This window comes from Ammospiza nelsoni, chromosome 33 (assembly GCF_027579445.1).
Source record: "Ammospiza nelsoni isolate bAmmNel1 chromosome 33, bAmmNel1.pri, whole genome shotgun sequence".
Lineage (NCBI taxonomy): Eukaryota > Metazoa > Chordata > Aves > Passeriformes > Passerellidae > Ammospiza > Ammospiza nelsoni.
This window is the reverse complement of record NC_080665.1, coordinates 1,609,006-1,636,855: the sequence shown is the minus strand read 5'-3', so window position 1 is coordinate 1,636,855 and position 27,850 is coordinate 1,609,006. Positions and strand designations below refer to the sequence as shown.

The window sequence follows — 27,850 nt, the reverse complement described above, 5'->3', positions numbered from 1 at the left end:
CCTGTTGACTTCAAAATTGCTGCCTAGAGCACTATATTCTAATAATTGTTATAGCTCCTGAACTGTGGAGTAAATAACTGTGCTGGTGATCTTTCCATCTGATCATGATCAGAATAAGCCAGAGACATATTTATATAAATTAATCTGGTATTCTATCATTAATCCTGTGGGACAAATTGTGTTGAAGTTGAATTCCACCTGTTCAATGTTTTACACCTTTGACAAATTCTCGGGCTGGGATTGGATCCAGCCACTCCCAGTCTCCTCTCTTTGAAGGAATTTTAGAAGTCTAGGGGCCCTACAGGGGTTTGAGGAACCATGGTGGCTGTTGGGTGTCATTTCTCCACCTCATGATTTAGCAGGAGTTTTTCCAATAAAGAAATAAAGCTTTTACCTGAAGCTCCCACTGTGCCCATGACAGGAACCCCTGTGAGTGTCTGGGACATCCTGGCTCTTTGGCAGCCTGGAGACTCCTGGGATGTCACCGTGGAGCCCCCTTGAGTGCCTGTGACAGATTGGTGCCTTTGCAGCCCACAGTCCCCCTGGGATGTCACCATGAAATTGCTGCGACTGCCTCTTACCACACGGCTCTTTACCATCCCCAGAAAGCCGTGGGAGGTCTCCATAGAGCCCCTGTCCCTGCCTGTGACATTCCAGCTCTGGAACAGCCTGGAGACTCTTGGAAAGTCCCCATGGAACCCCTCTGAGGGCCTGTGACAAATCTGATCCTTAGCAGGCAACCATCCCCAGCCCCCTGTTGCTATGGTCAGTATCCATGGCAACCATTACCAGCCCCCTGTTGCTATGGTCAGTCCCTCAGCAGCTCCATGGAGACCCCATGCCAGGGGTGGTTGCCATGGACACCAGCTCAGGCCTGCAGCCAGAGCCCGTTGCCATGGCAACCATTGGCAGCCCCATCCCCAGGCTCATGGGATCCCAGAACCACAGAATTGGCTGAGCTGGGAGGGACCCATCAGGATCCTCCAGTCCAACTGCTGGCCCTGCACAGGACACCTCAACAATGCCAGCCTGGGCCTGGCAGCGCTGTCCAAACGCTGCTGCCGCTCAGAGATCCCTGGAGCTGGGACCCTTCCCTGGGGAGCCTGGGCAGGGCCCCAGCAGCCTCTGGGCAAAAACCTTTTCCTGACATCCAACCTGAGCCTGCCCCGACTCAGCTGCAGCCATTCCGTCCACTCCTCTCCCTGGGCACCAGAGGGAAGAGGTTCCCACAGCCCCAACCAGGGACCTGCTCCCAAGGCTGTTGCCATGGCCACCAGGGCTGGGACCAGCTGGGATGCTCGGTTTCCAGGGGCCGGGGTTCAGGAATGGGATTCCCGAATTTCCTGCTCCTGCTAAAACCACGCTGCCCTCCCTGCCCTCCCACCTGTTGTGGAAAGAACAAAAGGCAAAGATTCCAGGCTGGGATAAGACCAATTTATTGGGAACAGCAGCAAGATAAGGAACAAACAGGAACAGAAATAATACTGGTAACAGAAGGGATAAAATAAAGATAAAACTACAACACAACTGACTGTCTCTTCCCGGCCACAATTTTCCACTGCCTGGAAAGGACACCCTTCTCCTCAAGAGAGAGAGAGAGAGAAATCCCTTTCCTGCCCCTGGCAATGTCCTGAGGTGGGAGAGAATGTAATGACACGGTCGTGCCCAGACCCTCATGTGGTTTTTCAGGGCCACATCACGTCCATTGGCAGGGGCAAGAAAAGGTACAAGTGTTTTCTCAGCCTGGATCATGGGAAACATAGATCACTAGGGGTCTGCTTAACAAGGGTCCTCCATGGGGATTGAAGCTAGAGCAGTGCACGAAGCTCCTCCTGCACTTGGGGCATTGGCAGAGCTTACTTTACCAGTGCCTCCTTTGGTGTCTGGTCAACTGAGAGCTCCGGGTGAAGCTCTTCCCACACTGGGGACACTCATAGGGCCTCTCCCCAGTGTGGATGCGCCGGTGCCTGTTGAGGTGGGAGCTGCGCTTGAAGCCCTTCCCACAGTCAGGGCAGCAGAAGGGCCTCTCCTCTGTGTGAATCTGCTTGTGGCGGAGGAGATTGGAGCTGGTGTGAAACCTCTTCCCACACTCGGGACACTCGTAGGGCCTCTCCCCAGTGTGGATGCACAGGTGGGTCACAAGGGTGGATCTGTAGCTGAAGCCCTTCCCACACTCCCCACACTCCTAGGGGGCTTCCCCAGTGTGGATCATCTGGTGGTGGATCAGGGTGCTGCTCTGCCTGAAGCTCTTCCCACACTCCAAGCACTTCTGGGGCTTCTCCCCATCATGAAGCTGGTCCTGGGCCATCAGCTCCAAGCTCTGGCTGAAGCTCTGTCCACCTTCCTGGAACAGGGTTAGTCTTTCCTCCTCAGAGCACCCTGGGCTGGGTTTGGAGCCCCTCTTCCTGCAGGATCTCTGGGGATTTTCCTCCCCAATGTAATTCTGCACTGTGGAGTCACTAAAAACTGCCTCTTCCATAGGTTCTGCCAAGGAGATTTTTCTTCCATGGTCTCCATCATCACCTTTTTGTCTGGGGAAGGAATGGCTAGGAGAAGATGGGATTTTCCTCCAATCCAGAAGGAAGGGGAAGGACATCCCCCCAGTGCATCCCCGGCAGGATGGTCTTGGCACCATAGTTGTACTGCAGCTAGGGGCCATGCTGGGCTGGGAGATGGAGCAGGAGAGAGGGGGAAAGGGGCACTGATTTCCTCCTCACCTGCCAGGGTATCCCAAGGCTCCTTACTCTCAGCCTCCTCCTACATCCAATCAAGGTTTGGGAATGGGAAATCCTGTTCTGGGAAGAAAACAAAGGGTGCGCAAAATATCTTTTGTCCTGGGGTCTGTGCTGGGCTGGGAGATGGAGCAGGAGAGAAGGGGAATAGGGCACTGACTTCCTCCTCACCTGCCTGGGTGTCCCAGGGCTCCTTCCTCTTCCTTGAAGCCTCCTCCTCCATCCAATCAAGATCTGGGAATGGGAAATCCTGTTCTGGGAAGAAAACAAAGGGTGCACACATTGTCTTTTATTCTGGTTTGAAGGCAAACCTGGGGGACAGTCTAAGTCAGAATTACAATTTAAGAAGAAAATTTAGATCAGGGCAATGATACAGAAACACTGCCTTAAACTGACAGAGTCAGGATATAACCTGACACCCTGTTGGTCTGGGTGGTGGCAGCAGTCCCATTAAATGGTGGCTGCAGTCCTGTAGGAGTGATCAATGTGATTCTGTCAAAGCAGTGATCCTGTAGAAGGGTCTGGTCTTCCCCTGAAGGTCCAGTGGTGGTTATGGAGCTCTTGTCCTCTGGCAATCCAGTAGGCAAGCTGCTCCTGGTTGTAGCAAGCCTCAGCTTATATCCAGGTAGGAATGCTTGGTCCCGCCCCCTGGGCGGAGCATCCCACAATGGGATGATAGAATTTTTTCAGTCCTGCAGTGACACTCAATGGCCCATTCACAGGAGATATCTCCCCTGGAAGGCGTTATCAGGGGTGAGTCATGCAAGAGATAAAGAACACTGACCCACCTGTTTATAGCAGTTGATGAAGATGGGGATTGAAAACATGCATTTGGTTACATCTTGCATTGCAACCTGAAACAGTGGGGTAATCCCTGCTCAGGGGGGCGAATACCATCCCCCTTACCCAAACTGGCTCAGGTGTAAAACCCCCACCCTGGGAAGGCCACACACACAGGGGACAATGTCACACTTGCCCTGCCCCAGGGGAGGTCTCTGTCCCTGTCACTCCCTTGCTGTCCCCCCTTTTCTCTTTCTTTCCATCTCTCTCTCTACCTCACATTTACTGTTCAATAAAATCCATTTTGGATTTGGTCTTGTTAGCAGCTTCATGGGGGGCAGAGGCATCTCTCTAATAATTTTCTTAACCAGATTGTGATATTATTTTGGCACAGTGAGTTTAGGCACTGTTGTCTGACCTCAAGTGCCTTTGACAACAGCATGGTTCCCTCCACTTAGGAGGTTTTGGTTCTCTCTGGAGGAACTCTTTGAAACTTGAATGCAGCTTCCTCTGAGTGACTTATGGGAGAACTGATGAAGAAAATAGGTGTTGTGGGTGGCCAGTGTAAAATAAATATTTTGTTGTCCTTCCTTGAAAAGTTTGTTAAAATCACTGGAGGAAAGGGAGCAAATGCTACCAGCGAGACTGACAAGGTTCATTCACCCCACAGTGAGAAACACAAGGCTGCTAAAAGTCCCAGAAGAAGCCCAGCTCAAGTAGCTAAATTCTCAAATAAGTCCAGAATTCACAGGCTTGGGTTCTTTGCCAAATGTGAGAACCATTTTTCTCTTCATCCCCGTCAGCTTTGTGACAGCTACACAGAGCTTTCCCTTCCTTTTCATAATCTCTATTGGGCTGAATTTCTACTTTGCTCTTATTGGAACCTACCAGCAGCTGAACTGGAGCTGTTCAGGAACTGATCAAACTTGGAATTGCCACAAAATTGCTTCTATTTTTGGTTTATTCATGTTGGTGATTTATTTGTGTTTTCATCACATGTGACTTGTGGGAAAAACAAGTATTCATCAAAGCAATTTCTGCAGAGTCAGGTTTGATTTCTGCCAAGTTTATTTTGTCCAGTGCCCAGGGGAAATCCCCCATCCTGTCTGCAGCTGCTCCCACAGGGATGTGAGGGCTGATCCCAGAGCCCCAAGGGTCACAGTCAGGGCTGCCCTCAGGGAATGCTCGCCTGGTATTGAGGAACAGGGTGGGAGCACCTGGATCTTGGAGCACCCAGCTGCTCCCCATGTTTGGAGGTGCCTGAGGAGGGCTGGGATGATGCCAGGGACATCCTGCAGTGACATCCCTCTGTCCTGCTCTGGGTGAGCTCAGTCCAAAACCTGACCCTGATCCTGGTCTCAATCTCACTCCACATTTAGACACACTCACAGTTCTGTATTTAATCTCATCCCAGTGCCAGACTTGTCTAGCCCCAGACCCAATCCCAACCCCAGCCCTCAAGACAATTCCATGTCTAGTCTTAACCCTAAACCCAGCTCTAATCCAAATCTCAGCCCCAACTCCAAACCCAGCCCCAATTCCAGCCCCTTCCTAAATCCGATGATGTTTGGGTGGGGTCACAGCAGGGCTGAGAGGGACAGAGACCCCTCCGGCCTCCCCAGGTTTGAGAAGGTCGGAGAGCCCCCCCAGGCCCGAGCACCCTCAGCGGTGAGAGGGACACAGAGCCCCTGGTCCCCAGCCCTGCACAGGCATTGCCTGAGGCCAGAGGGATGGAGACCCCCCGAGCATCCCGTAGGGTGAGGGGACAGAGACTGCCCTGAGTACCCCCTGGGCTGAGAGGGACAGAGACTGCCCCAGACATCCCCTGGCACAGGGTATGAGAGGGAGGGAGAACCCCAAGGCATTCCCGGGGTAAGAATGATGGAGATCCCCTGGGGAATGGCCTGGGGTGACAGGGACAGGGACACCCCTGGGAAATGCCCTGGGGTGACAGGGACAGGGACACCTCTGGGGAATGGTGTGGAGTGACAGGGACCGGGACAACCCCCCCAAACCCCTCCCAAGCATCCCCCAGGGCAAGAGCCTCAGAGACCCCTTGAGCATCTGCTGGGCACTGGACAAAATAAACTTAGCAGAAATCAACCTCAACTCTGCATAAAATACCTTTTTTGAAGAATATTTGATTTTCCCACAATTCACATGTGACGAAAACACAAAAAAATCCCAAAAATGAATAAACTGACAATAGTATCAGTGATGTGGCAATTCCAAGTTTCATCGGTTTCTGCACAGCTCCAGCTCAGCTGCTGGAAGGTTCCAATAAAAGCAAAGTGCAAATTTGGCCCAATACAGTATATTAAAAGGAAGGGGAAGCTCTGTGTAGCTGTCAAAAAGGTGATAGGAATGAAGAGAATAATGAACCTCACATTTTACAAAGCCCCCAAGCCTGTGAATTCTGGAGTTATTTGGGAATTTAGCTACTTGAGCCGGGCTTCTTCTGGGACTTTTAGCAGCCTTGTGTTTCTCACTGTGGGGTGAATGAACCTTGTCAGTCTCGCTGGTAACATTTGCTCCAGTTGCTCCAGTGATTTTAACAAACTTTTCAAGGAAGGACAACAAAATATTTTCTTTTTCACTGGTCACTCACAACAGCCATTTTCATCATCATTTCTCCCATAAGTTCCCCAGGAGGAAGGAGGGACTGTTTCCAAGTCCTTCCAAGTTTCCAAGAGTTGTTCCAGAAAGAACCACAACCTCCTCAGAGAAGGGAACTATGCTGTGGTCAAAGGCACTTGGAGTCAGAGAACAGCGCCCTGAACTCACTGTGCCCAAATAATATTGTAATCTGGTTAAGAAAATTGTTATAGAGATTCCTCTGCCCCAATTAAGGTGCTAATGAGATCAAATCCAAAATGCATTTTATTAAACAGTAAATGTGAGGTAGAGAGAAAGAGGGAAAGAAAGAGAAAAGAGGAGAGAGCAAGGGACAGAGACCTCCCCTGGAGCAGGGCAAGTGTGACATTGTCCCCTGTGTGTGTGGCCTTCCCAGGGTGGGGGTTTTACACCTGAGCCAGTTTGGGTAAGGGGGGTGGTGTTCACCCCCTGAGCAGGGATTACCCCACTGTTTCAGGTTGCAATGTAAAATGTAACCAAATGCATGTTTTCAATCCCCATCTTCATCAACTGCTATAAACAGGTGGGTCAGTGTTCTTTATCTCTTGCATGACTCACCCCTGATAATGCCTTTCAGGGGAGATATCTCCTGTGAATGGGCCATTGAGTGTCACTGCAGGACTGAAAAAATTCTATCATCCCATTGTGGGATGCTCCGCCCAGGGGGCGGGACCAAGCATTCCTACCTGGATATAAGCTGAGGCTTGCTACAACCAGGAGCAGCTTGCCTACTGGATTGCCAGAGGACAAGAGCTCCATAACCACCACTGGACCTTCAGGGGAAGACCAGACCCTTCTACAGGATCACTGCTTTGACAGAATCACGTTGATCACTCCTACAGGACTGCAGCCACCATTTAATGGGACTGCTGCCACCACCCAGACCAACAGGGTGTCAGGTTATATCCTGACTCTGTCAGTTTAAGGCAGTGTTTCTGTATCATTGCCCTGATCTAAATTTTCTTCTTAAATTGTAATTCTGACTTAGACTGTCCCCCAGGTTTGCCTTCAAACCAGAACAAAAGACAATGTGTGCACCCTTTGTTTTCTTCCCAGAACAGGATTTCCCATTCCCAAATCTTGATTGGATGGAGGAGGAGGCTTCAAGGAAGAGGAAGGAGCCCTGGGACACCCAGGCAGGTGAGAAGGAAGTCAGTGCCCTATTCCCCCTCTCTCCTGCTCCATCTCCCAGCCCAGCACAGACCCCTGGATGCAGGACAAACCCGGTGCCAATGCTGTCCTGCTGGAGATGCACTGGGGGGATCTCCTTTCCCTTCCTTCTGGCACAGAGGCAAATCCCATCCTCTCCTTGTCCTTCCTCCCCCAGACAAGAGGCTGAGGATGGAGATCACAGAGGACAAATCTCCTTGGAAGAACCTCCTGGAAGAGGCAGTTTTTAGGGACTCCACAGTGCAGAATTACATTGGGGAGGAAAATCCATGGAGATTCCAAAGGAGGACGGGCTTCAAACACCACCCAGGGTGCTCTGAGGAGTAAAAACCCAACCTGTGCCAGGAAGGTGGACAGAGCTTTAGGCAGAGCTCAGAGCTGGTGGTCCATGAGCAGCTTCATGATGGGGAGAAGCCCCAGAATTGCTTGGAGCGTGGGAAGAGCTTCAGGCAGAGCAGCACCCTGATGTGCCCTCAGATGATCCACACCACGGAATGGCCCTACAAGTGTGGGGAATGTGGGAAAGGGTTCAGCTGCAGCTCTGCCCTCATTACCCACCTGCGCATCCACACTGGGCAGAAGCCCTACAAGCGTCCCGAGTGTGGGAAGGGGTTTCGGACCAGCTCCCATCTCCTGCGCCACCAGCAGATTCACACAGAGCAGAGGCCCTTCCACTGCCCTGACTGTGGGAAGTGCTACAAGCAAAACTCCCACCTCGTCACCCACCGGCACGTCCACACTGGCGAGAGGCGCCACGAGTGCCCAACCTGTGGGAAGAGGTTTCACACCAGCTCCAATCTCCTCCTGCACGAGCGGATTCACGCGGATGAGAGGCCCTTCCGCTGCCCTGACTGCGGAAAGGGCTTCAAGCACAACTCCACCTTCATCATCCACCGGCGCATCCACACTGGGGAGAGGCCCTTCGAGTGTCCCCAGTGTGGGAAGAGCTTCACCAGCAGCTCTCACTTTACAAGACACCAAGGGAGCCACCAGTAAAGGACGGCCAGCCAATGCCCCAAGTGCAGGAGGAGCTTCATGCACCACTCCAGCTTCATCCCCCATGGGAGAACCCACATTGGGAAAAACCCTGGTGATACATGTTCCCCATGATCCATGTTGGGAAGACACTCGTTGCTTTTCCTGCCCCTGCGAGTGACATGATGTGGCATTGAAAAACATGAGGGTCTGGTAATGGCTGTGTCATTACATTTACTCCCACCTCAGAACATTTCCAGGTGCAGAAAAGGGACACTCCCTCTCTCTCTCTCTCACTGAGAAGAAAGCTGTCCTTTCCAGGCAGGAGGAAATACATTACTGGAAAGAGCCAGGCAGTTGTGTTGGAGTTTTCACTGTAAATACTTATTCTAATCCCTTCCGTTTTCAATATTCTTTTGTTCCTGTTTAATCCTTATCTTGCTGCTGTTCCCAATAAATTGGTCTTATCCCAGGCTGGGATCTTTGCCTTTTGTTCTTTCCACAACAGGTGGGAGGGCAGGGAGGGCAGCGTGGTTTTAGCAGGAGCAGGAAATTCGGGAATCCCATTCCTGAACCCCGGCCCCTGGAAACCGAGCATCCCAGCTGGTCCCAGCCCTGGTGGCCATGGCAACAGCCTTGGGAGCAGGTCCCTGGTTGGGGCTGTGGGAACCTCTTCCCTCTGGTGCCCAGGGAGAGGAGTGGACGGAATGGCTGCAGCTGAGTCGGGGCAGGCTCAGGTTGGATGTCAGGAAAAGGTTTTTGCCCAGAGGCTGCTGGGGCCCTGCCCAGGCTCCCCAGGGAAGGGTCCCAGCTCCAGGGATCTCTGAGCGGCAGCAGCGTTTGGACAGCGCTGCCAGGCCCAGGCTGGCATTGTTGAGGTGTCCTGTGCAGGGCCAGCAGTTGGACTGGAGGATCCTGATGGGTCCCTCCCAGCTCAGCCAATTCTGTGGTTCTGGGATCCCATGAGCCTGGGGATGGGGCTGCCAATGGTTGCCATGGCAACGGGCTCTGGCTGCAGGCCTGAGCTGGTGTCCATGGCAACCACCCCTGGCATGGGGTCTCCATGGAGCTGCTGAGGGACTGACCATAGCAACAGGGGGCTGGTAATGGTTGCCATGGATACTGACCATAGCAACAGGGGGCTGGGGATGGTTGCCTGCTAAGGATCAGATTTGTCACAGGCCCTCAGAGGGGTTCCATGGGGACTTTCCAAGAGTCTCCAGGCTGTTCCAGAGCTGGAATGTCACAGGCAGGGACAGGGGCTCTATGGAGACCTCCCACGGCTTTCTGGGGATGGTAAAGAGCCGTGTGGTAAGAGGCAGTCGCAGCAATTTCATGGTGACATCCCAGGGGGACTGTGGGCTGCAAAGGCACCAATCTGTCACAGGCACTCAAGGGGGCTCCACGGTGACATCCCAGGAGTCTCCAGGCTGCCAAAGAGCCAGGATGTCCCAGACACTCACAGGGGTTCCTGTCATGGGCACAGTGGGAGCTTCAGGTAAAAGCTTTATTTCTTTATTGGAAAAACTCCTGCTAAATCATGAGGTGGAGAAATGACACCCAACAGCCACCATGGTTCCTCAAACCCCTGTAGGGCCCCTAGACTTCTAAAATTCCTTCAAAGAGAGGAGACTGGGAGTGGCTGGATCCAATCCCAGCCCGAGAATTTGTCAAAGGTGTAAAACATTGAACAGGTGGAATTCAACTTCAACACAATTTGTCCCACAGGATTAATGATAGAATACCAGATTAATTTATATAAATATGTCTCTGGCTTATTCTGATCATGATCAGATGGAAAGATCACCAGCACAGTTATTTACTCCACAGTTCAGGAGCTATAACAATTATTAGAATATAGTGCTCTAGGCAGCAATTTTGAAGTCAACAGGGCCTTGCTGGAGTTGTTGGAGCCCATTGCAGGCAGAGCCTCCTGCTCCAGCAGGAACTGCCTTTCCTGTGCCATGAGCAGGGCAGGTCCCGCTGCAGGAAAAGCCCCAGGCCAGCCCCAGCACAGGGAAGGGCTCGGGCACAAGGGCAGAGTGCCATGCTGGAGCTGTGCCAGGGAGAGCCTGAGGCACCAAAGGCACCTTGGCAGCAGCAGCTGCTTGCAGCCCATGGCCAGAAGCCTCCCTTGGCAGCCCGGCCTGGTGGCCACCACTGCAGAGCTGCGGCCTCAGGGCTCATTCCTGTCTGGGCTCTGAAAAGCCACTTCTGCCCCAGGAGCCTGACTGGGAAGCCATTGGCCCCAGCACCTTGGGGACAAGATATTAATGACAAAACTCTTCATGGCAGCAGAGCCAAGGCAGGGGCAGAGGAAAGGGCACAGCCAGGCCCAGGGGACAGGGCTGCCATGGTGATGGCTGTAAGGTCACTGCCCCTGCAGCAGCCTGGCTGCCCTCAGCAGACATTCTGGCCAGAAGCCTTGTGAGGGCACCCAGCACATCAGAGAACCCACACTACAGGAATTCTGTCCCTGAGGATGAGAGGGTTTCACTGGGTCAGGCTGCACAAACATCCTGATCTTAGACAGTTCCTGTGATGGAGCATCCCTTTCTCTGGAAATACACTTGCCGCTTTGTGCCTTTCTCATAACTATAAAAGATTTCCTCCTTCTACCAAATGTAAATCCACCCTCATTCATTTTAAAGATATTGACCCTTGTTCTGTCACTGCAAGATTTAGGAGAAAAATCCTTTAATCACTATTTTTCCATTTTCACAGGTCTTGGAGAGGACCCAAAAATCTCCCAAGATGGGGTTTGGAGGCCTCATCAGATAAGCACCAGGGAGAGGCTGATAGCTTTGGGGTCAGTGGGGTAGAGACTGAGGACTAAACGGGAATAGCCTGGGAGGGATGGAAGGGTGGTTTCAGAGAGGCTGGAGCTTTTTCTTCATAGTGGGAATGAGCCTGAATAAGACATAATAGCACCAAGGACAGCTAGGCAGGCCCAGCCTGGCACCAGGAGAAAGGAATTTCCCTGCCAGGGCAGGGCTGTGGTGCAGCACGTCCCCAGCAGGAGCCTGGAGCAGCCCAAGGCTTTGTGTGGGCAGGCAGAGGCAGGCAGGAGGCAGAGCTGTCAGCAAAGGAAGGGGCCAGCCAGGTGGGGCAGCCGGGGGATGCCGACAGCCTGCAGGGACAGAGGTGCAGGTTTGCTCAGCATCAGAGACACCTTTCCCTTGCTTGTCCCCAGCTGCCATCACTGCAACGAGTGTTCTGCTCTTCCTGGAACCTGGGGACACTTTCTCAGTCCTGTCCCTCAGATGAATCTATTTATATTTTGAGAAATTTCAGTGTTTCAATTACTTTTTGAATTCTTCAGAAATTTTTGAGCACACTCGGAGGGACTGAGTCTGATGCAAACAGCACTAAAGCCCCAGAGGGTCATTAAAGTCCCTGTGCTGTGTCTGTGCTGCTGAGCTGGGCCGGGCTCCTGGCCCAGAGGCAGCTCCTGGCAAGGGCAGCGCTGCAGAGAGACAGCTCTGGCCAGAAGCAGCTCCTGTGCACAGCCCAGCAGGGCTGGGGCACTGCCAGGGCCCCTCAGGGACACCAGCAGGGCACAGACAGAGCTCACAGGGGCTCAGCACTGGCAGGGGCTGTGGGATGGCCCCGAGGGGGCTGTGTCACAGCAGCACCTCTGTGGCTGTGTCACAGAGGCACAGAGCAGCTGGGATGTCAGCAAGGGGCTGTGTGGCAGCATTGAGTGGGCTGTGTGAGGTCACAGATTGGGCTGTGACATCACAGAGTTTGTTGTGTGAGGTCACTGAGCAGCTACAGCATCACAGAGGGGATTCTGTGACATCCAGAGCAGGTTGTGACATCATGGCATGGCTGTATGATATCATAGAGCTGGCTGTGAGGTCAGAGTGTGTGCTGTGACATTACAGAATGGCAGTATGACATCGAAGAGAGGGTTTTGTGACATCACTGAGACTGTTGTAACATCACACAACTGCCTGTGACAATAAAGAGTAGGGTGTGAGGCCACAGAGCAGATCCTGCCATCATAGAGGATGTCTCTGTGACATCAGAGAGTGGGTTGTGACATCACTGGGTGGCTGTGTAACATCACAGAGCAGGCTGTGACAACACAGAACAGACAGTGACATCACAGGGTGCCTTTTTGACATCACAGTGTCTTCTGTGACATCACAGTGCAGCTGCATGACATTCTAGGGTGACATCCCAGATTTGGTTCTGTGGCATCACAAGTGGGATGTGTGACATCCCAGAATGGGCTGTGACATCATTGGTGTCTATGTGACATTGCAAAAGAACTGTGTGGCATCATAAGGGGCTGTGTGACATCACAGGGGCTGTGTGAGGTCCCTGGGGAGGTCACTCTGCCCCGGCCCCCCTCACAGCTCCCCCCAGAGCAGTCCAACCCTGCTTGTGCACAGTGGGGTCCCCTGTCCCCCCGGGTCCCCCCGCCCCTGGCCCCGCAGCCTCCCCCAGAGGATGTTCCACGAGATCGACCCCAGAGCGTGACACGGGGACGGGGGGACAGGCCCCTGGGGGTGGCACAGGGGGACAGGGGCCCCCCGGCAGCATCCCCGTGTCCCCCAGGGCCAGAGCCTGGGCCAGGGCTCCTTCACACTGCTACCAACGAGGCCGTGATAGCACTGAAAAATCCCCAGCAAGGGAGCAGCAAAAACCAAATTTAATATTAAGGGACAGCAGCACAAAGTTCCTTGGCAAGAGTCACTCTGCTCCTGAGTGGACACTTCAGGCACACCAGGGAAACAAAGTAGCAACAAAACCAAAGTAAATCCAGGCAATCAAACCAGAAATGAACTGAGAACTGTCCCTGTGTGTGTGTATGACACAAGGGCAGCGAGGGCAAGGATAAAAGGACTACAGCCTAAAAGCTTAATAGAGCTCAAACCTAACAGAATTTAACTTGCACCTTAACCGTTAAGTGATACCTTCAACCTCATAATTTGGCAGAAGAACACTACTTAACATTATTTAACCTAACTTATAACTTATGACTTAACAATTTAAAACAGGAATACCACTTTAAAAAATTAGGTAATAACTTAAAATAAATTTTATATCTTAGCAAAAGAACAGCTTTTAGCAGCATTTAACTTAGCTTAGAGCTTGTGACAAAACCTTACTTACTGATATCTGGATATCTGACTGACTCAGCTATCCAAGGGACACCAACCCCTCAGAGAGCAGCATTTCTGCCACATTTCCCCAGCACAGGCACTTCTGTGTGCACACAGACACAAAGAATCAGTGCAAGGCACCTGTGAGCAATTCCCCTGAGGGCAGGCAATGCTCACTGTGGATCCTTTGGCATCTCCCCAGCAAAGGGCAAAGGGTTGAGCCTGAAGGAGTGGCGGGATCGGCCCAGGCTCTGAGAGTTCCCGGCTGGGAGAGGCCCCACTCAGAGGGAGTCGCTGGCCCAGGAGAGCTCCAAGGGCTCCTTTTGGAGTGCTGTTTGCAGGGCCCCAAGAGAGGGGCTTCAGGCCCAGCAATGGTTCATCCTGGCCACACTTGGCACCAACAGCTTTCTTTGGCAGTGTGAGAACAGGGATGTTGTGCCACTGAGGGAACAAAAACAGGTCCCAGGCTGCTCCTACAGAAACCAGGAGCTGGTTGAGCAGCAGCAGTGCCTTGGGCAGACAGTGTTTGTGATGAGCTGCAGAGGAGCTGAGCCCAGGGGCCGTTGGCCAAGGCTGAGGCCCAAGGAGCATTTCTCAGCTGGCAGGGTGGCCTGAGAAGGGGAGGGGGGAATGCAGCAGCACAGGGCCCATTGAACCAAGGGACCATTGTGACACTGTGGGGCCCTGTCAGACCAAAGAGCCAGTGTGACACTGTGGGGCCCTGTGACATCAAGGGACCATTGTGACACTGTGGGGCACCATGGAATCATGGAGAGCACTGTGACATTGCTGGGATTCATGGAAACATGGAGACCATTGTGACACTATGAGGCTTGGTGGAATAAGAAAACCATTGGGAGACTGTGAGGCCTCATGGAACCAGTAAGACCATGAGGAAGTCCATTGTGATACTATGGACCTCCTCATGGTGGCCCTGGGAGGACTATTGTGATACTGTGGGGCCTCATGAAACCAAGAGGCCTTTGTGACACTGCAGGGCTGCATGGAACCAAAGCTCCAGGGCAATAGAGTGGCCTCCTGTCATCAGTGGTCCATTGTGACACTGTGAAGCCAGAGGAGACCATTGTGACACAGCAAAGCTCCAGGGTACAAAGGTCCATTGTGACATTGCAGACCTCATGGAACAGAGGAGTCCCATGACATTGTGGGGCCTGGGAAACCATGGAGACCATTGTGACACTGCAAGGGCTCAGGGAGTTCTTGGGACCATTGTGACACTGTGGGGCCTTATGACACCTAGGGGCCACTGTGACATTGTGGGACCCCATGGAACCTAGGGGCCATTGTGGCACTGCAGGTCTTCTTGTAATCAAGGGGCCATTGTGACACTGCTGGAACCCATGGAATCAAGTCACCATTATGACACTGCGGGGCCCCATGGATCCAAGGCACCATTGTGACACTATGGAGCCCCATAAAACCAAGGGAACACAGAACAGCTCTGGCTGGTTTGGCCTCCCATGGACTGCCTGACTGGTCCAGCTGACCTATGCATGTTGAGGGTCACTTCTCATCTGCTGCTGAAACACTGGGGCTCTGTGCTTTCCTTCCCAATGGAAAAGAACTCTCCTTCTGCTCCAGGCACCCATGGCCAGAATTGGGATTTCACCTCCAAATTTCCTTATATCTCGAGATTGTTCCCATAGGAATATTGTCAGGACAAATCTGGCTGGCAGTGGTTTCACAATAGTCACTTCTCATCTGTCCCCAAAACACTGAGTGAGGCTCCATGCTCTCCTTCCCATGGGAAAGAACTGTCCTGCCTCTCCAGGTGCCCATGGCTGAGATTGGGTTTCCACCTCCAAAATTCCCAAAATTCAAAGACTGCTCCCAAAAAAAATGTGCCATTCCTGACACGTCTGGCTGGTCTTGGCCTACTGAGGTTCTCATCTGCCTTTCAAACCTTGGAGCTCTGTGCTTTCCTTCCTATGGAAAAGAACTGTCCTTCTGAAACAGGTGGCCATGGCCACAAATGGGATTTCACTTCCAGCATTCCCTGTAGTGACAGACTGGAGGAGATTGTTGGCTCTAAGCATTTTGTGTGTGGGGGAGGAAGGGGCAGGTCCAGCCCTGCCCTGCCCTGTAAGCCCAGCCCTGCCCTGCCCTGTGACCCCAATCCCCCCAGAGCCTCTATCCCAGCCCAGCAGTGTCTGCCAGTCCCTGGCACAGCACAGGCAATGCTCCACAGCCACCTCTGCAGCCCCAGCCCAGCTCCTGAGGGACCAAATGAGCCACAGTCCCACCTGGGGGAAGGGCCCAGGAAGACCAAGGGGTATTGAAGGCTGACCACAAGGCAAGCACACATCTTGACCCTCTCTCCTCCTGGAATTTCTATCTGAACACTGCTGGAATCCAGGAGTTGGTAGCTGTGTGTGTGCTTCTCTGTATCTTTTTTGTCTTTCTCTCTTTTTAATTCACGCTTCTTGTAAAATTTGAGTAACTTAAAATTGATCAAGCTAAGAGTTTGTGAAGGTGAATGGGCCAAGTCAGTGCTTTGAGAATTGGTTTTTGTTGATTGAATGTCATACTAAACCTTTTGCCAAAGTTTCTCTGATTTTTCTAAAGTTCCCAGTAAAGGCTGTTTTGTTCTTTTGAGCTCCCAGCCACATTCCACACTCCATTTCCCAGCTGGAGCCGCTGCTGCCTCTGAGTTGTGCTGCCCCAGCCCCAGGGACGCTCTCCTTGCCTGTCCATTCCCCCATGGTCTCTGGGCAGGGATGGCCTCAGTGGGGGCTGCTGACATCCTCAGCACCTTGGAGGCTGCTGCTGAATTTTCCTGCTCCAGAGGCTTGTTCAGCCTTCAGCTCTTCAGTGCAGGAATTCAGTGTCCCAGGGCTCAGTAACATTCAGAACACCTTAACAAGCCAAGCCTCTGGGGATAATTTGATTTCAGTTTTCAAATCTTGTGTGGTTAATTAGGCAGATTTCAGAAGTGCATTCAAACTGAATATATTCTATTTTAAAAAACAGTGAGAAAAGATTTCTTAGGTCCCGTTTAGGTTTTTTTCCCTGTTAATAAATTGATATGTGCAATCTTCAATTGACACTGAATCCAAGCACCTCGTCATGCAGTTTGAATAGATATGAAAATCAAGACCCTTCATGGCTGACAATCAATCTGACTCTGTCCCTACCCTCACTCCACCATTTCCCCCATCCAAGCCCTGGCACTCAGAGCAGCCTTGTGCCAATCTGAGCTCCCTCCAACCCAGGCTGCACCTGCAGCTTTCAGCTCCTTGGCTCCAACTCCCACCTGCTTTCCTTGGAGAAGGAGCTGCCCGAGACACAGAGGGATGTTTATTTATTGCCAGCCAACAAAGCCAAGGGAAGGCACAGCTCCATGAAATGCAAAAGTCATTTCTCTGTGGGATATTAAATCCACTTTCCACAGCAGACAGCTTCAGAGCAATGGAAAACACCTTCTGTGCCCAGCACAGATCCCAAGGTCTCCCCAAACCCTCCCTGCCCCGATTCTGCCCAGATTTGCTCTTTGCACACACGAGTCGCACACTGAAGTCAGGAGCTCCCTCCGTGCCCAGAGGGAGGAAAAGAGAGAAAGGGGATGAAAAACGCTCCTGTGCAGAGCCAAGGTCCAAGTGCACTGGGATGTCCCAGCACCATCTGACATGTCCACCATCCCCCAGAGATTTCCGTACAGCAACAGTTTCAGACAAAGACAAAAGAAAAGGTAATTCTGTGAGATATAAACACAATTAAGATGTTGACTAATATGATATTTATTTGAGCTTCAGAAATATTAGGCAATTCCCCAAAGCTCAAAGCATGAAACCAGTCAGCTGAAGGGCACTTGAATGACCAGAAAGCATTGGGAGGAGTGTTGAGGGTTTTTTGCAGGACAATGGACATATGCAACATATGCACAATCCAGCTTTCATAGAAACTGAGTAAGGTCTCTAGGCCCTTGAAGGACACAAAAGGAGAAGAACATGCTCAGCAGCAGATGGTTCAGGATGCAAAGGCACACAAGAAAACCTGCAGCAAGATGCATGAAGAAGAAAGATTAACTAAAATTAACTGAAATGTCAAAATGCGTGCGTAAAAAGGACTTAACCAATCACGTATTAGCTTGAGGTGTGAACAATAGAGAACAGTATAAATATGGCTTGCTTTTTGTAATAAATTGGCTTCACTTGATCATATTGATCATGGTGTGATGTCCCGTTAATGATCCTCTGCACCTGGGGACCAGAAATGCATGCAAGCCTCCACCCCAAGAGACATTATGAATTCAGAAAACATGGCCATTAACTGCTTGATACCAACACAGAGTAATGGCAACCAAAATGCAGTCAGACCAGGGTTTTTTCCACTCTCTCTCAAGCCCCATGCATTGGTCACCAAATTTTGTCCTGATTTAGGGCAAATTTCGGAGAAAACTTCCAAAGGGGCCCCTCCAGAAAGGAAACCCACACAGCCCCTCTCCCCAACTGGGTCAGGAAGGATTCCTTGGAGAGAAGTGGAAAGAACCTGTCTATTTAACAGACAAAGCACCCCCAGCACACAAAATGAACAATACCAGGTGACAACACTCTTTCACCACTCTGAAAAAGATGACAAATTCAGAAAGTGTCTCTTGGGCATGGTCACTCTGTTATCAGTCCCTCCGGTGCTGGGGCAGCTGCTACAGCCACAAAGTGCAAACTCTCGGTGTTTCCCAGGTCCCAGTCTGGAGCAGGTTTGAGTGGTTCCAAAAAAGGGAAAGGAAAACAGTCCAGGCAAAAATTCAGACTGCTTAGCTAAACTAACTAATGAGCAGAAACAAAAGCAAGAGCAAAGCAAAAAGCCAAGCAAAAAGCAGCACCATGTACTGCCCTGTCTCTGTGCCCTGCCAGCAATGGGGGAGTGGCTGATAACAAAACCAAAACAAAACTTCGCTCTTCAGAGCCAGCCTTGAAGGCACAGAACATAATATCCAGCATAAAGAGAACACATGAATGGGGATACAAGCATCATAATGTCACCCTAGGACAGCAAAGTTATTCCAAACTGCCGCCCAGCAGCCCCTCCTCACTGATGCCATCTGCTGGGGCTGTGCCAGCTTCAGGAGATGCCTCCAGGGCCTGCATTACCTGTGTGAAAAATGCATATTGTATGACTGGCTTTTCACAAATATTAAAATGAATATTATATGTGTTGTGTTAGAAAGTTATGTTGTACTAATTTTCTTAAGTAGTGTGTTAAATCTAGTTTTAGGTTATAACATAATGTTAAAATAGAAACTATGCTACGTAAGATACTTTTATAATTAGAGTATTAATAATTTGGACAATTTGAATTAGGACAATATGAGATAATAGAAACAAAGAGTTACAGACGTCTGGGTAACTTCTTCTGGGCAGCATAAGCCTGAAAAAGGACACACATTAACAGAGGGTTAACCCTTAAAAACAATAGCCTGTTGCATATTCATACCCCTCATACATGATGCATAAATTCCATTCAAACACAGGATTCTGTCTGATCAGTGTCAGCTTCTTCCTCTGAATCCTGACGGCGTCTTCATAGCTGAGCAGGCAGGAAGAAGTTAGTTTCTTCTGATAAGAGAGCAATAAATTCTCTTTCTCTGAAAGATTTAGGTGTCCTGTGGCCGCTATCTCGTTGCGAGTCCTTTCTTTAAAAAAAGTATCTCACATAGCATAGTTTTTATTTTAATATTATGTTATACCCTAAAACTAGATTTAACACACTACTTATGAAAATTAATACAGCATAACTTTCTGACACAACACATATAATATTAATTTTAATATTTGCGAAAAGGCAATCATAAAACACGCATTTTTCCGACGGGAGGACTGGGCTCCCCCAGTTATTCCCTGTGCAGGCGGGACCCCCCCCTTCCCCTCAGAGCTCTCCCGCGCTGAGGGGCCGCTGCCGCTTCCCGCCCTTCGCGCCCGCCCTCAGCGGCCGCTGGGAGCTGGGGCCGCCCCGCCCGCCCTTTTATCGGAGCCATGGAGAAGGAAAACCGCTTTAAATTGTTCATGCCGCCGCGCCTGAGTGCTGGGCAGGTGTCTGCGGGCAGATCCCAGGTGAGCGCTCGGCCGTGGGGCCGCTGAGGGCGGTCCATACCACACATCCCCCCCCGCTGGCCGCCCCCTCGGGCTGTGCTGCTGGTGGCCGCGGCTGAGGAGGGGACGGGGGGAAAGCGCAGGGCCCTTCCCCGGGGACACGGGGACAGTGCTGGGCCCGGGAAGTGCCCCGGCAGAGCCCCGAGCTGGAGCACACACACACCTGCCCCTTGCCCCGGGCTGGAGCACACACACACCTGCCCCTTGCCCTCAAAGAGCCCCGGGCTGGAGCACACACACACCTGCCCCTTGCCCCGGGCTGGAGCACACACACACCTGCCCCTTGCCCCGGGCTGGAGCACACACACACCTGCCCCTTACCCTCAAAGAGCCCCGGGCTGGAGCACACACACACCTGCCCCTTGCCCCGGGCTGGAGCACACACACACCTGCCCCTTACCCTCAAAGAGCCCCGGGCTGGAGCACACGCACACCTGCCCCTTGCCCCGGGCTGGAGCACACACACACCTGCCCCTTGCCCTCAAAGAGCCCCGGGCTGGAGCACACACACACACGCCCCTGCATAGGCCGGGACGGCTCCTGCACTGGACTCATTTCTGTGCGTATGCCTGGAGTGGCACATGCACAGACATCTTCGGTTTGAATTTCAAAGACTTTTGTTGTTGTGTTCTCTCAAAACTGAAGGGAATCATCTTCTGGAGCATCTGCTCTGTGCTGTAAGTCCACGTTTGCTGTGGGTAATTCAGCCCAGAGAGCGAGCAGGGCTCTATCACTGGCCGGGGTCTGTGTACAAATCACCAACAGGACGGGGCTGCTGAGGAACTGCCTTGAGCTGTTTTATTTTCCAGCATCAGTCTCATTACGTGGTTATGACAATGGGAAGATGCCAGCAGCTCACATCCCAGGCGGCAGACAAAGAACATAGTGTGACAACTTACTTTAAAAGTTTTTTGACCAATCACACAAAGCAAAAGCATATTGACAGCAGTTCTATCCAACCACTTTAAGCACAGGTACCTTTGGTTAAAACAATGCTTGCCTTTTTTGAATACAATACCTGCTTGTGAGCCTTGAAACACAATGCACAGAGCTCCATTATTAAGCTTAGAACTTCCTAATACCTTGCTAGATAAACTTTTGTGTAGCTTAGGTAGTTATTCTAGCCAAGCATTAATACACAGACCATTGTTCTATTTGTCCTTACTTTTCTACTTTTTGCATAATTTTTCTGCTGACCTATCTCATGGCTGCTGCTTGGCTCTAATCACAGTTCTGCTCTCTCTGAGGCCTGCCTTTTGCAGCTTTCCCAAACCCCTCTGATTTTATGGATTCCCACAGGCCCCACTCAGATGCTCGCACTGGCATTGGTGTCTTGGTCTCACCAGATCAGGTGTGCAGTGAAAATGTTCTGTCCCCACACTGAGTTATTGGAATTCAACAAGTTATTTTTTCATGTCGAAGCTCCTTATGAAATATGTTGAGATTCAAACAGGATATTCTGACATCAGATGAGTTAGCTGTTTACAGGATGAACTTCTGTGACTTCAAAAACTTGTAAAAGGGTATTTTCATATTGAAACATAATCAGATATGGCTTAGAAGTGCCCTTGGAAGTAAAGCAAAAAAGAAATATCAACTACTGAAGTCTTCAGAACAGTAATTTTTCTCCTTGAGTCCTTTGCCATGCACCAGTGCCCAGACAGGCAGGACAGGCAGGAGCTGCTGAGTTCCCTGCATTGAAAGCTCCCCTTTGGCCACAGTCTGTAAATCAAACTGCAAGACACCAACACTTTGATCAACCACTGGGAAGTAAGAAGTGAGTTCCAAAGCCATTACCAATACCTTGGGCTTTGAAAATTGTAGGCAGCTGTTTAATTAATGACACATTCTATTTTCACATCATCTGTAGGGATTTTTTCTAGCTTTTATAATTCTTCTTTGCAAATCTACTATTAAGGAACTAATTTTTAAATTTGTGCAGAGTATTAACAGACGCTCAGTTGATGAATTTAAGCTGCCATTTGATGTGTCGAGCCGTGGCGAAATCACTGATTCAGGTACGATTGGAATATTTGCCATGCACCTTCTTTAGATTTTTATATATTGTCAAGTTTTAATTTTCATGAGTAGTCTCACAGTTTCATATCTGTAACTGTTAAATACAGTTTCACTGTTACTTTTTTTAGAAATACATTGATCAAAATCTCTTCATGTTTCAGATAAAATTTCACAGCAAGTGAAACTTTGCTCTGAAGTAGATGAAGAGGTCAGCTAAGTATCAACTCTGCACATCTAATTCCTTGGGGTCTTTTGAATTTGTTCCCAAACAGTGCCTAAAGCATTATTCAGTAGATATTTCAGGGCTAAAGGAAGTAATCAGAAGGGAATAATGTTTTCTGTCTCCTGTTTAAAGCTGAATCACTTTAGAGGAGATATTTGTGATTTAGTGAACATGCCTGGAAATTAATCTTTAAAAATTAAGGTGATTGCAATATTGTTGTTGTTTTTTTCTTTGTTTGAAGTGTCTGCAAAGTCTATGAGCTTTAATTAGAGTAAGATTTAAACACTTGACTATCCTTGTGGAACTGCCTCTGAATACTCTGTTGAGGGGCAGAAGGGTTGAAGTCAGAGTATTATTTGGAAAACCGAAATGGATTATCCCAATTGCCTGGTCTGGATTTATTTTATCTGTAAAACAATGAATTCAGTGGTTTCCTCAAGCACTGGATTCCTTTCACAGTGTATTTACCAGCACATCTCTGCTTTAGCACAACTCAGTACAGCTCATTTTTTTTTGCAATAGCTTCTGTACTTTGCAGGTACAAAACACTGTTTGCTACCACAAAATAAAACACATTTCTTGTGCTCTCCCTGCTAGTTTTCATATCCCTGACAACTTTTTAGACTTATTTAATCCTAAGCTATTAAAGTACCATCAGGACTGTAACAAAACTGTGATGCAGCCAAAACAAGGATGTTGTTTGGGGCTGTTGTAAGTGAACCAAAGGGCCCTTGGGGCTCTTGTGTTGCTCTCCCTGCCTCAACCACTGGCCCAGCACTGCTTGTAGGGCACTTTCAAGGTGTTCTAAGGGCACAAGGGTGGTGCTTTTCCTTCCTGCTCCGTGTGTGAGCAGAGAACTGCTGGGACACTTGGATATGTTGTGGAGCTGTACTGTTGAGCTGCGCTTTGCTCCCTTCCCCGCATTCTGCATCCCTCGAAGAGTCTCTGTTACTACCTTAGCAGCTCTGCAGTGCCGACTTGCTGCTGGAGAACTCCTGGAACTCTGAAACCCCGGATTTCTAAATCCTTGAATTCCAAATCTCTGCATTCTTAAATCCCTGAACTCCTGTAACCTCGGATTTTGGAATCCTTGGATTCCTAAACTCTCGGATTTCCTGAATCCCCGGATTCCTGAACCTCCGGATTTTGAATCCCCTGCCGTCTGGTTGTTTCTGAGGTGTTTGTTAACAATGGTTTCTACAAGATCAAAAGCTGTGGCTGGTATAAGTGATCCAGTTGGGCCCTCCAAAAAGGACGTGAGCGTACAGACCCACCCCTGCCCAGAATGTTTGAGTTTATTGGTGGCATCAGGGAGTGCTGTGGAGGAGAACTGCTTACGTTGCGAACAAGTGAATGACCTCCTTCTAATGGTGGCTGAGCTTAGGGAAGAAGTTGAAAGATTAAGGAGTATTAGGGAAAGTGAAAGGGAGATAGATTGGTGGAGTTCAGCACTATCATCTTTAAGGGAGGTTACTAATCAAGAGACTGAGGACTTATATGCCTCCCATTCTCAGATGACAGAAGGGCATTTGGTGGACGAAGAGGAGTGGAAATGGGTCCCTGTGCGGGGTGGTAAAAATGAAAAGACTTGCCTCCCTCCATCATCCAGCCAAGTACCACTACAAAACAGGTATGAGATATTGGATCCAGAGATACAACTAGATGGTTTAGGAGAGAATTGTCTGCCTAGCGAACCTCCTAATTACGTTTCACCTGCAACACGAATTATTACCTCTAGTACCAAGAAGAAAAGAAGGGTAATCGTCGTAGGTGATTCCCTCCTGAAAGGAACTGAAGGCCCTATATGTCGACCAGACCCATCCCACAGGGAAGTTTGTTGCCTCCCTGGGGCCCGGGTACAAAATATTACTGAGAGACTTCCTACATTGATTCAGCCCTCTGATTATTATCCACTGCTGATACTTCAGGCTGGCAGTGATGAGATCGAGAAGAGGAGCATTAAGGCAATCAGGAAGGACTTTAAGGTACTGGGTCAGGTAATTGACAAGGCAGGAGCACAGGTAGTGATGTGCTCAGTCCCTCTGGTGGCGGAGGATAATGATGAAAGAAATAGAAGAATCCGTATCATTAACAAGTGGCTTAAGGGTTGGTGTCATCGACATAAGTTTGGATTTTATGATCATGGCGAAACTTTTACAGCATCTTCTTTGCTGGAATCAGATGGGGTACACCTCTCCGTTAAGGGCAAAAGGATTTTAGCTCATGAACTGGCAGACCTCATTGAGCGAGCTTTAAACTAAGCTTGAAGGGGGAAGGGGAACCAGCTGAGCTAACTGGAAACAGGCCCAAGAATTGTAAGCGTAAGATAGGGGTGAACTCAGTTGCCCAGATGAGGTGCATGTATACCAATGCACGCAGTTTGGGCAATAAACAAGAAGAGCTGGAGGCCATGGTACAACTGCAAAGCTATGATGTAGTTGCCATCACGGAAACGTGGTGGGATGACTCATATAACTGGAGTACTACATTGGTTGGATACAGACTCTTCAGGAGAGATAGAAAAGGAAGAAGAGGAGGTGGCGTAGCTCTTTATGTTAAGCAAACCTTCGATGCCATTGAAATTGAAACAAAGGAAGAAGGTGTTGAATGTTTATGGATAAGAATCAAGGGGAAGGCCAACAACGCAGACATCATATTGGGAGTCTGTTATCGTCCACCCGATCAAGAAGAAGAAGTAGACAATTTATTCTATAAGCAGTTGTGCAATGTTTCTAGATCATCAACCCTTGTTCTTGTTGGTGATTTTAATCTACCAGATATCTGCTGGGAATTTAATACAGCAGTAAAGAGGCAATCCAGAAAATTCTTAGAATCTATGGAAGATAACTTTTTGTTACAGCTGGTAGATGAACCCACCAGGGAAGGGACTGCATTAGATCTGTTATTTACAAATAGGGATGGGCTGGTGGGAGATGTGAGGGTTGGAGGTCGTTTGGGGCAGAGTGACCATGAATTAATAGAGTTTTCAATACTTGGCGATATTAGGAAGAGCACCAGTACAACTCGTACATTGGATTTCCGGAGGGCGGACTTTGGCCTGTTTAAGAGATTAATTCAGAGCGTCCCTTGGGAAGCTGCCCTTAAAAATAAAGGAGTTCAGGAAGGGTGGGCTTACTTCAAGGCAGAGATCTTGAGGGCGCAGGAACAAACCATTCCTGTATGCCGAAAGATCAGTCAACGGGGCAAACGTCCAGCCTGGCTGGGAAAGGAGATCTTGGAGGAGCTTAGGAATAAAAAGAGGACATATCAGAGTTGGAAAAAGGGTCAGGTCTCCAAGGAAGTATTCAAGAGGGCTGCTAGAGTATGCAGGAAAAAAATTAGGGAGGCCAAAGCTCAGTTTGAACTCAGGATAGCGACTGTTGTTAAGGATAATAAAAAATGTTTTTATAAATATATTAATAGTAGGAAGAAAGGTAGGACCAGCCTTTGTTCCTTACTGGACAAAGGTGGGAAGTTAGTATTTGCAGACGAGGAGAAGGCAGAAGTGTTCAATGCCTATTTTGCCTCGGTTTTTAATGGGAAGATGACTTGCCCTCAAGACTCCCGTCCGTCTAGGCTGGTCGTTGGTTTTAGGGAACAGAATGGCCCCCACATTATCCAAGAGGAGGCTGTTATAGAACTATTGAAATCCTTGGATATTCATAAATCTATGGGACCAGATGGGATCCACCCTAGGGTAATGAGAGAGCTGGCAAATGAGATTGCAAAGCCACTCTCTATCATTTACCAACAGTCATGGATCACTGGTGAGGTTCCGGATGACTGGAAGCTGGCCAATGTGATACCCATTCACAAAAAGGGTGCAAAGGAAGATCCTGGCAATTATAGACCAGTCAGCCTGACCTCTATACCTGGCAAAATAATGGAACAGTTTATATTATGTGCCATCATGCAAAATTTGCAGGACGGCCAGGGTATCAGACCCAGCCAGCACGGATTTAGGAGGGGTAGATCATGTCTGACTAACCTGATCACCTTTTATGATCAGGTAACCCGGCTATTGGATGCAGGGAAGGCTGTAGATGTTGTTTTTCTGGATTTCAGCAAGGCCTTCAACACTGTTTCCCATAGCATACTCCTGGACAAACTCGCTGGCCGTGGTCTGGATAGGAATACCCTTTGCTGGGTTCAGAACTGGCTGGATGGCCGGGCCCAGAGAGTGGTGGTGAATGGTGTCACATCCAGCTGGTGACCAGTCACCAGTGGTGTCCCTCAGGGGTCTGTGTTGGGGCCAGTTTTGTTCAACATTTTTATTGATGATATGGATGAGGGCTTAGAGTCTTTTATTAGTAAATTCGCTGATGACACTAAATTGGGAAAGAGTGTAGATCTGCTTGAGTGATGTAGGGCTCTCCAGAGAGATTTGGAAAGGTTAGATGCATGGGCAGAATCAAACGGGATGAACTTCAATAAGTCCAAGTGCCGAGTATTGCACTTCGGCCACAATAACCCCCTGTACCGATATAAGCTGGGGACGGAATGGCTGGATAGTGCCCAGGTGGAAAGGGACCTGGGGGTGCTGGTTGACAGTCAATTAAATATGAGCCAGCAGTGTGCCCAGGTAGCCAAGAGGGCCAATGCCATCCTGGCCAGTATCAGAAATGGATTGGCCAGCAGGAGCAGAGAGGTCATTCTTCCCCTGTACTCGGCACTGGTGAGGCCTCACTTGGAGTATTGTATCCAGTTCTGGGCCCCTCACTTTAGGAGGGACATTGAGTTACTTGAGTGTGTCCAGAGGAGGGCAACGAGACTAATAAGGGGCTTGGAGCACAAGCCATACGAAGAGCGACTGAGGGAGCTGGGGTTGTTCAGCCTGGAGAAAAGGAGACTCAGGGGCGACCTCATCGCTCTCTACAACTTCCTGAAGGGTGGCTGTGGTGAGCTGGGGGTCGGTCTCTTTCTCCGGGCGATAACAGATAGAACAAGAGGACACAGTCTCAAGTTGCGTCAAGCGAGATGTAAGTTAGAATTAAGAAGCAAATATTTCACAGTAAGAGTGGTCAGATACTGGAATCATTTACCCAGTGAGGTGGTGGAGTCATCATCCCTTGAAGAATTCAAAAAAAGACTGGATGTGGCACTTGCTGCCATGATCTAGTGAACAGTTAGAACATTGACTGGACTTGATGATCTTATAGGTCTCTTCCAGTCTTGAACTTCTGTGATTCTGTGAGATTATCCTTTTTCCATTCCTTGGCTATTGCTGACACAGCAAGCTCCTCTGAGGAATCAATTATCAGCTGCATTTGTAGCATTTTGGACAGCGCTGACACAGGCAGACACTGTTTGCACACCCTGAAAGGCTCAGTCCAAGGCCACTCTGGCAGCACAGGCAGGGAGCCTCAGCACTCTGCTTCTGTCCCTGTGCCCCAGAGGCTGCCTTGCACTAAACCCGTGCCTCTGGTACCTCTGTTGAGTTCTGGCCTAAGCTGTGACCCCCAGGCTCTGCACAGTTCAGCCTCAGAACTTTCCAAGAGAAAAACAAGAATTCTGTGAGTACAAAACAAACTGATGCCCTGAAACAGCATTGGCCACCATTTCCCCTCAAAGATCACAGATGTCCCTGAGCTCCCCAGAGAGGAGCCAGCTGGGGCATTTTTAGCCCTCTGTTTGCTGGAGGTGGTTCTGAGATGCCCCAGTGAGAGCTCAGCCCCAGGCCGAGCGCCGCCCCCATCTCAGGTGCTGCCCAGCTCTGCAGCAGCCAGGGAAAACCTGCCAAACCCACCTGCCTTGGCTATGGGGCAGCAGGGACAAGCTCAGCACCTCCTGGTTTGGAGGAGCTGTTCTGCTGTCTGCTCACAGGCATTCCCTGTAAATGCTCCCTGGGAAGAGCTCTTGGCTCAGAAGGGGAGGCCATGCCTGTGATACGCTTGGTGACATCCAGCAGGGCTTGGCCACTCAGGTGATTCCATTGGTAGCTGAACTCTTTCAGCAGGGACACTTTATCTACAAGGGAAACACATGTTTCTGCTCACTTTTCTCTGGTCATAGGAGAAAGGACAGGGCCAACCCCATTTTATAAAATCAAGCACATTTCTGCAGATGTTTGAATCCTATTCTTCTTTCCTTCCA

General features: G+C 49.9%; 1 pseudogene; it reads left to right on the top strand.

Annotated features, from left to right (window-relative positions):
- Window positions 1–27,850, top strand: part of LOC132085897 (zinc finger protein 850-like) — a 997,265-nt pseudogene that overhangs the window by 723,833 nt on the left and 245,582 nt on the right.